We start from the raw sequence: 11,153 nt of genomic DNA on the forward strand, positions 1-11,153 counted from the left end.
GCAGAGGCTCCCACACAGGGCTTCTTAGCCTCGTGAGCATGTGGACTGGTACAGTATGGGTTCAGGCAGGAGCCGCGTCAGCTACTGGGGACGGTGGGGCAGCTGGGCACCCTCCACCCCCACTTCTGAAGCCTGCACCGCTGCAGCAACCCAGCCTTGCACTCCCCACCTGCCCTACCTCATTCCTTTTCATCCTGGCCTTCTCTTGGGAAACAAATGAGAAAGATGCAAGGAGATTCTCCCAAGACTGTTTTCTAGCTAGATGCGTGCTTAAATGCCCCGGATGTTACTATTGAAAACAGCTAAAGAGGGCATAAAGAGGGCATTATGTGTGCTTGAGTCTCTCTGGAGTTTGGCGGGGGGGGGGGCATTCCTCACTCGCAGCCACCTGCTCTTTTGAATTGCAGAGTGCTTGGGGAGGCACCAGTGAGAGCCTTGACTCACCTTGCTTCCAGTTTCCCCCTAGAGGGTCCCCTACACAGGGGTCATTCTCGTTTCATTGCTTTCATCTGCAGGACCCCAACCTTCCGCAATGCTTAATAATTCCTTAATTTAAAAAGAAGAAACTATATGGATGTAAATTAAAAACATAAAATTTTTAAACATTTTAAAAAAATAGATACCAACGTCCCTGGCAGAGGGGGAGAATGTTCTCCCTCTATATCTCAGAGTATGTTTTCAAATTTACAAAAAGTTCATCTTAATGATAGAAACAGGTCCTACAACATCAGAGTTAACGTGGTATAATGTGTATGTATTTTGTTTTATTTAAGTGTTCTCTATAGCAAGCAGATTAATAGTGACTTGCATTTTATTTCGCACATATTTCTTATTCATGGCTTTGATTTCCAGTTGTATATTGGGTAACATCTCCAAACAATGTTTTCTAACAACAATAAAATGTTTTTCACTAATAAAAAAAAAAAAAAAACAAGAAGAAACTACAAAGACTCATAATCACTACAAATTATGATGTTGTCTGGCATTCTCAACAAGAGAATGAACAGGCCTCGTCACTTGGCCTCAGTCTACTCTCCGTAAAATGGGCCTGACGTTTCCTGCCCTCGGCTCACCGCGCAGTAAGGACGTACTAGTGGCGAGTTCTCGGCTTCCTCAGCAGAAAGGTGTGATATTAAATCATCCTCCATTGGATCTGCCCGAAGAGGAAGAGTATAGAGAAGGGAAAGTGAAACTCACATTAATTACTTCATTGTATTGCTTGTTAACAGGAAAACAAGGGCAGCAGCCCTCTCTGGGTTTCTGGGAAAGTGAGGCCAAGCCAGTTCTCTTAGAAGAGAAGGACGCTAAGTCTAATGGTTGATATCCCATCTCTCCCTCTTTCCAGCACTTTCTTGGAGCATTTGCCCTGGCTCTCGTACTTGCCGTCACCCTGGCTAGAAGCATCCTGGCTCGTGAGCCACTGTGGCAGTCCAGGCAGGTTACACTAGCCCTCACCGGCAGGTATACGGTCTCCGACAAGCACAGCCTGCCGGTCTACACACGACGATGTGGCCATTTTAAAGCCATTTGTATTACAGAGTATTTCTCAATACCCTGGTATCCAGTGCCAACGAATCACCCGGCTCTCCTTTTGTTGTCGGGGCTCCACACGTCCACGCAAGCACACCCACTTATGTGCCAGCGACACGTCAGAAGCTGACAAGTGCCGTCTTCTGGGTCCGAGGTAGGGAAATCACACTGACCTGAATCCAGATAGAAACAGAGACGTCTCATCCACCTCACATTGTTTTTACCACCTTTGTTTGTGTGTGGGTATTTGTGACAAACAGCAACAAACACTTCCCAGTGACTTCGGGGGAAACAGGTGTGAGGGACTGGTGTGATTTCAACACACCCAACACTCTCTTCCTCCTACAGAGCCACGCTGGGGAGCAGGGGAGGCCTCTCAGTGATAGGAGCCCACAAGGGGCGGGGTGCTAGCCATCGGACAGAAAGGAGGGGTGAGTTCGAGAGGGGGTTCTGCAGGAGGCTACTGCAATGGGCCCAGGGGGAGCTGGCGCTCGCGGGAGGGGCAGGTGATGGCAGAGGCAATGCAAAGGTGGAGGTCTCAGTACTTGTTTGGATGCGGGAGCAGAAGAGAAAGAGAATTGGAGAAGACGGGTTTCTTGAGCCTGAGCCATTGCAAAGCTGGCAGCACCTGCTGAAAAAGCCAAGTGCAGAAAGGGCTGGTCTGGGGAGAAGGGGGTCCGGCCTTTCAGGTGGGTGGGGTTCCCAGGAGATGACCACCCCTGAGCTGTAGCAATGGCTGCACATGCTAACACACATTCCACACCAGTTCTCTCTTTCACTCTTGGGTCCATGGAAGCCCAAGCTTCTGTTCTGAAGGCCTGGTGCCTGGCCAGTCTGGGCGCTGTGGGCGCTTGGATGCTGTTGTGGATGGGTTCTTCAGAGGCAGATGTGGAGACAGGGTTTGGGACCAACACCCAGGAGAGGCAGGGGAAGAAGCAGGCTTCCAGAAGGAAGTCTAACGGAAATGCAGACTCCACAAATCTCGGCCAATCCTATGGGGAACTTCGGAGCAAATCTTACCTGTCAGAATGCCCAGCATTGAGACAAAATTCCAGTGCCTTCTTTCCTCTGCCTTGTTGGGTCCACAGTGTGGGCTGTCCCGGGGAAGGGCATGACCTTGAGAGAGATGGCTGTCTTTGGCTGGTGCCAACCTTAAAGAGCTGACAGCTGGAGGCCGTCTGCTGACCCCACTCACCACAGCTGGGCCCTGGGCCCTCCTCTGGCTGGGGATCCAGGTGGCACATTTCTATTTCTACCACAGATCCCAAAACTTGCAACTCCACTTATGGCCTCACTTCAGTTTGCCATGCATGCATCGCAGAGGCCAGCGGGCTCAGGGAGTCCTCAGGGAGGGCACAGATGAAATGCTAGTTCATCTCCATTTGCGGGTGACAGAACTAAGGCCCAGAGAGAGGAGTTGCCTTGCCTCAGCTGTGACAGTCAGTGAGTGGTGAGCTCAGGACCAGCACTTGGTCTGGGCCTCTGGCTCCTTGGCCTGTGCTCGTTCTCAGAAAGGAGACTGCTCTGTGCCCAGCAGATCATGGTGGGGACACCACTGCTCCCAGCCTGGGGATGGGGCTGTGGTGCCCCTCAACTTGCCCACCACCATCTGCAGGTTTGCTGGGACATCGAGGGGCTCACTCCCCAAAGCATGGAGTGAAGGCGACACCAGACCTGGTGAAAAGACTGACTTTAGATTTCCAGAGGGGAAGGGCCCAGGGGGCCTCAGAAGTCAGGTCTTCAGGTTCTTATTGTGGAAGTAAGCCAGCTCAGCAGGGGCAATTCTGGATTCTTCCATAATTGCTCTTTGTGGACCACGCACTGTCGTGTCCATGAGCCTGCACTGGGGTGTTCTAGGAAACATCCCCAAGAAGCAACACAGAGCTGGCATCGAGGCCACACTTCATGACGTTCCACTGTGTCTTCCGAATTTCCCCCTGGGGACCCTCAGCGCCAGGAATGGATGCACCTCTCTGAAGGTCCTGCTGCTTTTTTGCACGTCGTCGGTGCCATGGGTGCTTTTCTTTGCACTCTCACTCTATAGGTTAGGGAGTTGGAGCCTGATGTGAGGAAGCCTTAGTCCAAGGACACAGGACCTCACGGTATTTGAGGAGGTATTAACCACATCAGGCTTTTTCCCTTTTACCTCTACTTCCCCCCATAATCTCTCTTATTTTGTTTTCAACTTTGTTCTATTTTACGTGGTGTCTGTAAACTCCCTCAAATGCTCTCTAGAATGATGTAATACGTAAACAACAATAGTATATCTGACTTCTTTGGAGGCCTCCAATGCGTTTTCTGAGTGTTTTCTTCTGTGTAACAACTCCCCAGGATGGAGTGGTGATCGGTCTCTGGGAGGGCCTGAACTTGGCCTTCCCTACCCTACAGTGCAAATCATGGTCACATCTCCAAACTGCCGTGGGTGAGGTTCAAATGCTAGTGGCGTCCTGGGGGAGTCTGACCTGTTGAGTGGCCACCAAAAATCAGGTCTTCCGACTGTCTGCAGGGGAGTCTCTCATTGTCCCCGCTTTGCTATGCATAGTGCCTGGCCAGGACCGGCCAGGAGGGCTGCCTTGCTCCTTAAGATCTGGACAGGATGCAAGTTCATACCTGGAGGCTGTCTGGCTTTTGTAAGCGCACATCACAGTGCTTCGAGATATTTAATGTCTCCAGGTCAGTTAGTCAGTCCAATTATAATTGCCATCACTTTGGTGTTCCCACAGGCTGGGGCAGTTTTTTTTTTTTTTTTTTCCTCTCGCAATCCTGACTGGTCCTAAGAGGCAAAGAGGCATTCTTTCCAAGCTGACACATCAAAGCATCTGCTCCAGGTATTAAGAGTCTCAAACGGCATGTCGTAGGGGTGAACACATGAGCACCAGAGGGATTTAAAACAAGGCTTGTCCACCCTTCTGACTTGCTGTCTCTACGGAGGCCAGGACTTGCTAGGCCAGATATTAATTCTAGGGTTCCTGCACTCCTGTGCTTGGCTCTCACAATTCTGTACAAAAGGAATTACTCATTCTCGGGTATCAAGAGGGCAAATCACCACGGGCAGAATCACCCAGCCCGACTACAGGGTGTTTATTATCCTTTGTCTTCGGGTTATTTCAGATCACTGGGAAGGGAGGGAAGGTAATGAAATCTCTTGGAAATGACACGTATATAGCACGAATTAACCTCTCTTAGCCTCTATTTCCTCGCCTGTCAAGGAGGGGGTGGGGATAATAACACCTCCCTCACGGAGCTGGCACGAAGAGGACAAGAGCTTGAGGCCAGAAACCACCTGGTCCAGCACCTGTCACAGAGTCAAGATGGAGCTCCTTAAATAGTAACTATTTCGACTGTGTAAAATGCACACAGTCATCTGCACCCTAAGACTTTGTTAGCTCTCAGTGTGGTCTGTAGACTGGCCCGGCAGCTTGTTAGAAATGTGATTCCTCAGCCCTGCCCCAACCTGCTAAATCAGAAGCTGCAACTTAACAAGATCCCCAGGTGACCATATGCACATTACAGTTTGAGAATCATCGAGTTAAGGAACGTCAATTTTACCGTTGAATCCGGTGGATTGGATGGCATTTCTCTTGGCAACCAACAAAGTCAGTAATGAGCCCGTCAATCAAATGCAGGCAATATTTACCTAACACAGCCCGCTCCTGGGGCCAGTCTGACTCTGCGGTGGCTCTGGCCAGCCTGCTGTTCACCATGCTCACCTGCCTTCTGCGGTCACCTGCGAGGTGGCCAAGGCTCCGGGGAGATGAGAGCTCCTCATATACTGGGCAAGCACAGATAAGGTTTCTCACAGCCCCACCTGAGTGCCTGTGCCAAGGTAAACTTGCTCTCCAGAATTGCTCCCTGACTGGAAAATGTGTCAGTCTATTTATTTCTCACTCCCACTGGAAAAAAGGTTGGGGGGGGGGGTGCAGGGAGTGGTTGGCCATGATATCATTCTTTCCACGGAACTTCTCAAAGGCATTGCATTTCACGGTGACTTTCAGGCCACTTGTGTTTTGCTGCATAGTATGGAACAGAACTGGCCGGGAGCCTGAGTTTCTCTTCCTTCTCCACGGCACTGTGCCCCCTCCTCCCTACCTCTTTCCGGGGGTTTTCACTCCCTGTGGGTTTTGCAGGCAGCTCTCGAAAGGAACCTGAAAGCCAAGACGTGGGTGAGAAAATTTTCCTAGCATATCTTGCCGAGGTGACCTGTATCTGAGGACACAGTGGCTGGTTGGTGGGGATGCAGGCCAGGTGTTGGCTCCAAGGGGCAGGAAAGGGGACTGCCTGGGGGCAAGGCTACTCCCTTCAGACACATCTGAGAGTTGGGAATCAAGAGCAAAACAATTTTTCCAAAAGCCACACAAAGAGTCAGCACCAGTTGGGGGCCACTGCATTCATCACCATTCTTGTTTACACTTCTCTGGAAAAGAGCTAAGATTTTCCAACTGGGTTTCTGGTTCCTACTAGCTGCTGAGAGATGCTGCAGGCTAGCACACAGCACTGGAGGGAACCTGGACTCAGGCTGGGAGGGCGAGCGCATCACTCGTCCCCTTTATCAACATCTCCTGTAGGTTCACATTGCTTCCAGCCAGAGTCTGAGGCACTTATTAAGACAATAAGAGAGGGGCCTTGCACAGACCTGTAAAGATAGTGAGCTATGGCCTGAGAACTATGATTAATCCAGCCTAATTTAAGAACTATAAAATTTTTATTCGTAATTTTTCAACATGTAGATAAAATCAGAGACCAATACAGTGAACCCCTGTGGATAAACTTCCCAGCTGTATCAGAACAGACATGGTTATGCTGTCCTAACAAACATCCCCAAATCTCAGTAGCTGAGAGCAATGAAGGTTCATTTCTTACTCATCCACCTGTCCTCCATGGGTTGTCTGAGGATATCATGTCCGCTCAAGGACTGGGGAAGAGAGAAGCTTTGACTCCGTGCTGCTATGTTGGCCAAAACTTTCATGCACTGGCCCCTGAGGCCAGAAACTTAAGTCACATCCACTCCAGCTGATTGGCCAAAGTAAGTCTCCAGGCCACGCCTAACCTCAGAGGGGACGGGACATGCAATCCTACCATTGCAAGGAAGGCAGAGAGCCGGAGATATTCGGTGGGCAGAGCTAATGATGGCCACATCAGCTTTAGCCAATATCAGCATATTGCCTTATTTGCTTCCTGTCTTTCTACTTCAAAGACAGCAAATATTAGAGATACAATGGAGTTCCCCTCTGGACTCGTCCCCAGCCCGTCTCCTCCCTCATTTCCCAGAGCTAAGCACTGTTTTATTTTTTAAGTTTACTTATTTATTTTGAGAGAGAGCGAGAGAGAGCTTGTGAGAGCGAGGGAGGGACAGAGAGGGAGAGAGACAATCCCGACACGGGGCTCCATCTCAAGGCCATACAATCATGACCTGAACTGAAATTGAGAGTAAGATGCTCAACTGACTGAGCCACCCAGGTGCCCCTAAGCACTGTTTTGAATTCAGTGTTAATCATCCTTATGTGTGTTTTTACGTTTTTTTACTATTTTTATTGCATTTTTATGTATCCAAAAACATTATAAAGTATTATTATTCCCTGCCAGCTTTTAAACTATGTATGTGTATATATACAATATCATAATCTTCTGCAGTGTTCATTTCTCCCTTAGAAATGTGAGATTCGCATTCCAATTGTGAGATTTTTATCTATGCTGACACATGCTAGACTATATTGCATTGTATAACTGTAATATAATTTACTTATCCATTCTCTTATTGATCTCCATGCTATAGCAAGCATCTTAATACATGTCTCTTTGTGCTCACATACAGGACTAGATGCCCAGGAGAAGAATTTCTGGACATGACCACCTGCAACTTTCCAAAGTACTTGTACCAACTTACAATCCCACTAGCAGGGAATGAGTTTCCGTGATTTAACAGCTCTGCCAACACTTGGCGTTGGCCGACATAAATTTTTGCTGATCTGGTAGGTGTAAATGGTATTTTATCAATGTTTTGATTTGTATTTCTTTGCTTAATAGTGGAAGCAAGAATCTTTTTGTATTTCTATTGACCTTCTGGGATTCCTCTTCTACAAATCAATAGTTTATATTCTTTTCCCATTTCTCTCCAATGCTATATATCTTTTTCCAATTAATTTGAGAGGTTTCTTTATACATTACACTCACTGCAAGTACCTTCTCCCAAGCTATGGCTTGTTTTTCACTTTGTTATAGTGGCCTTTTCTTATGCAGAAGTTAATTTTAATGTAGTCAAAATTATCAAATTTTCATGTTTTCTATTTTTTTTTAAAGAGAAATTGCTCCTTATTCTTAAGGTCATAAAGAATTTTTCTACATTTTCATCTTATGCTTTAAAATTTTTCCTTTTGTTTTTAGTTCTTTATATAGGGTTGATTTAGGGGAGAAATCTAATTTTGTATTTTCCATATAGACAAAAGTTGTTCCTAGGATTCATTTATTAAATAGACCACCCTTTCCACATGGATTTGTAACACCATCTGTAACTGGTATTGTTTCCAAACATGGGTGGGCCAGTGGCTAGGCTTTCTGTTCTGTTCCATTGGTTTATCCTTTTGCCCAAACTCTGTTGTCCTCATTACGAAATATTTTGATAATAAATCTTGATACCTGGTAGGGCAAGTTGTTCCATGCTCTACTTTTTCAGAATTGCTTCTCAGTTATTCTTGGACCTTTTGCTCTTCCAGATCCATTTTGAGAAATCAATTTCTTCCAAATCAGATTGCCTAGTTCCAAACAAAACAACACAAAACACCTGTTAGACTTCAAATAAAATTCTACTGGTGAATATGACACTTTTATGATTTTGAGTGTTCCTATTCATCTTCCTTTGTATGGTACACACGATTTCACAGCCCTTGATAAGACCCTCCTTTCCTCCTCCACTCCCCCCTCCAACCCTTCTGAGTTTGACTCAAACATCGCTTACTTCCTGTTTCTTACTATAGCTTCAGTATCTTTATTTCTAGTACTCACCTCTTTCAAAGGTTTCCTAATTCTTTTTTCAGTGTGTAATAGGTAAACCCCAGACATGCATTATAATGATAAGGGGGTAAAGGAGAGGGTTCTCATAGTATCCTGGGAAGAGATATGACAGCATAATTACATATGAGGGTGTACACAATAATCTTTTCTGAGCTTTATGAGGTAGCATGGGTAGTAGTTAAGAGGCCAGACTGCTAAGTTTGAATCCGAGCTCTATCATTTACTGACTCTGATCTTGGGCAAATTAGTTAGTATCTCTATGCCTTAGTTCTCCCTTCTGTAATGTAGGAGTAAAAATATTAATTATCTCATAATATTATTATGAGAAATAAACAAGTTAACATATTTAAAGTACTTGGGATAGTGCCTGGTATATTGTGTTTTATCTATTATTGTCATTACTAAGATAGGATTTCCAAAGCACATCGGGAATATGGCTAGCTTGAATTTTCAAATTAGACAATGTCAGAGTAACTCACTAATCTTAACACTGAACAAAGAAGTTGCTCTTAGTAAGCAGAAGGGCACCATCCACATAATTGAAGGTTTAATCATTAGTGATCCACAGTGGCTGCTGGTTTAGTGTTAACTATGTTGTAAATTTCACAGAATCAATGAGTTCAGAGTTGGGTGGTACCCAAGATAATCCAATCCAATGTCCCACCCATGCTTAAAGGCTCTTAAAATAAAGCTATACAAAAGGAAGACTGTTATGAAAGAAGATCAGAAAGGCACAAATATTGAAAGGACATCAAACTTATTTTAAAAATAAAAAGGAGATGGTAGGAAATCACATGACTCAATAAAATTTCCAAGGTTGCTGGGAGTGGCCATTAAGAGAAGCCAAAAGAGAGGGTGTTTCTAAGAGCTGGTAGCCTAGGTCCAGGAAAGAGAGTCTTACCCAGAAAAATATCTGTATGTTGGAAACCAAGGGAGTATTTGTCCAGATTCTACATTACTACGTATGTGGGCTATTTGAGGGGTTTGGAATATGTCCTTCTCCCTCCTGACCACCAGGCTGCCAGGGGACCTGACATTTCCACCACTGGTGCTCTCTTTGGTTAGGACTTTGGCTGTCTATATAAGTAGCCCATGAGGAGTAAACTTAGATCATCTAGGAAACCCTTAGATTGAATTCCTCAGCACAGGCCTAGCTGTGAGCAGGGTCATAAGATGTAGATATAGTGAAGGAAGTTCTGCTGGGCAGAGGGGAAGGGATGTGGGGCCTCTTACAAGCAATGGATGCCAGACTGGAAACTCAATGAGACCAGAGGAGGGGAGCAGGAGGGGTGGTGGATGGGGTGGAGAAATACAGCAGAACTTTGGGGCTAAGCATGTAGGAGGGGAGAGTGATGAGCCTGGAGTTTCTGCTCCATCTGGATGGAAGCTGCCTCTTACTCCCAGAAGTTTCTTCCCAATGATGTGGAAAGCCACAGACCTGTAGGGAGTCTTGACCCCCTCCAAGGAACCAGGATTAAATCCAGGACTCCATATTACCATGGAGATTCTCCCTTCTGAACTCAGACCTGAGGGCTAGAAGCTCTTATGTGCATTGTGATATGTCCCTGATGATAGCAGCACCTGGTTACGTGCAGCTCTTCACACTTACAAAGCACTTAAACATCTCTTTTGCTGCTCTTTATACCCTTACAAGCTGGATGAGGCAGTGTCATTATCCTCACATTATAGAAAAGGAAACTAAGGGTCAAAAAGCAGGACAACTTGCCATAGGTCCCACAGCTGGACAGGAAAAAGTCAGATCAGCTTCACTTCAGGATCCCCACTACTGTCAGAGTACAGCTTGAGGCCAGAATTGGTTGAGATATGGCAGTCATTGTCTCAGAGCATGGCTGAGCTAGGCTGGCTGGCCCAGGTGGTTATTCACACAGGGAGGGATCTGCTAAAGGGGCTGCCACCCTGTTAGAGGTTATGGGTGCATGAAGCTTGGTTGCTGCCCTGACACCATAGTACCTCCTGCTCCAGCCCTATGGACTCTCATACTCCTCCATTCTCTTAACTTCATTCATTCATTCATTCATTCATTCATTCATTTAACACACAGTGGGCATTGATGCACTAGGAATACAGATGGAAAATTAGACCCTATCATTGCCTTTCAGAGTGTGATGGAGCAAGGCAGTACCTAAACAGACAAGGGCAACAAAATGTTGACTCTCTTTTCAGAGGAAGGATCGTGTAGTGATTAGGATCATAGACTTTGGAGACAGATGGGAAAATAAACTATAGAGAGAGGATATATTTAAAGGTATCATAACCAAGAATTTCTTAGAAATAATGAAAACGGATAACTTCAGATTGAAAGGATACAGTATTAAACAAGATAGATAAAAAAGGAATTCACACTTAGATACATTGTAGTGAAATTTAAGAACATTAATGATGGAGGGAAATTTCTCAAAACATCTATAAAGAAAAAAATAGATCAACTAAAAAGGAAAAAGAATGACACAAATCCTCAACAACAGAACTATACACAAGACAATGAAGTAATATTTTAAAGTGTTGATGGAAAAATAATTCAAACCTAGAATTTTATATCCAGCTAAAATACCATTTAAATATAAGTAAAATAGGGGCGCCTGGGTGGCTCAGTC

At 45.7% G+C, this 11,153-nt stretch overlaps 1 long non-coding RNA gene across 1 annotated transcript; it reads right to left on the reverse strand.

Annotated features, from left to right (window-relative positions):
* Positions 1 to 744: 744 nt before the first annotated feature.
* On the reverse strand, positions 745 to 8,729 carry LOC102900833. Its single transcript, XR_439991.4, has 3 exons — positions 8,530 to 8,729; positions 8,164 to 8,279; positions 745 to 1,153 (listed from the first exon to the last, which is right to left on the reverse strand). It is a non-coding gene; the product is annotated as an uncharacterized LOC102900833 (long non-coding RNA).
* Positions 8,730 to 11,153: the final 2,424 nt, after the last annotated feature.

Source organism: Felis catus, chromosome A3, assembly GCF_018350175.1.
Source record: "Felis catus isolate Fca126 chromosome A3, F.catus_Fca126_mat1.0, whole genome shotgun sequence".
Classification (NCBI taxonomy): domain Eukaryota; kingdom Metazoa; phylum Chordata; class Mammalia; order Carnivora; family Felidae; genus Felis; species Felis catus.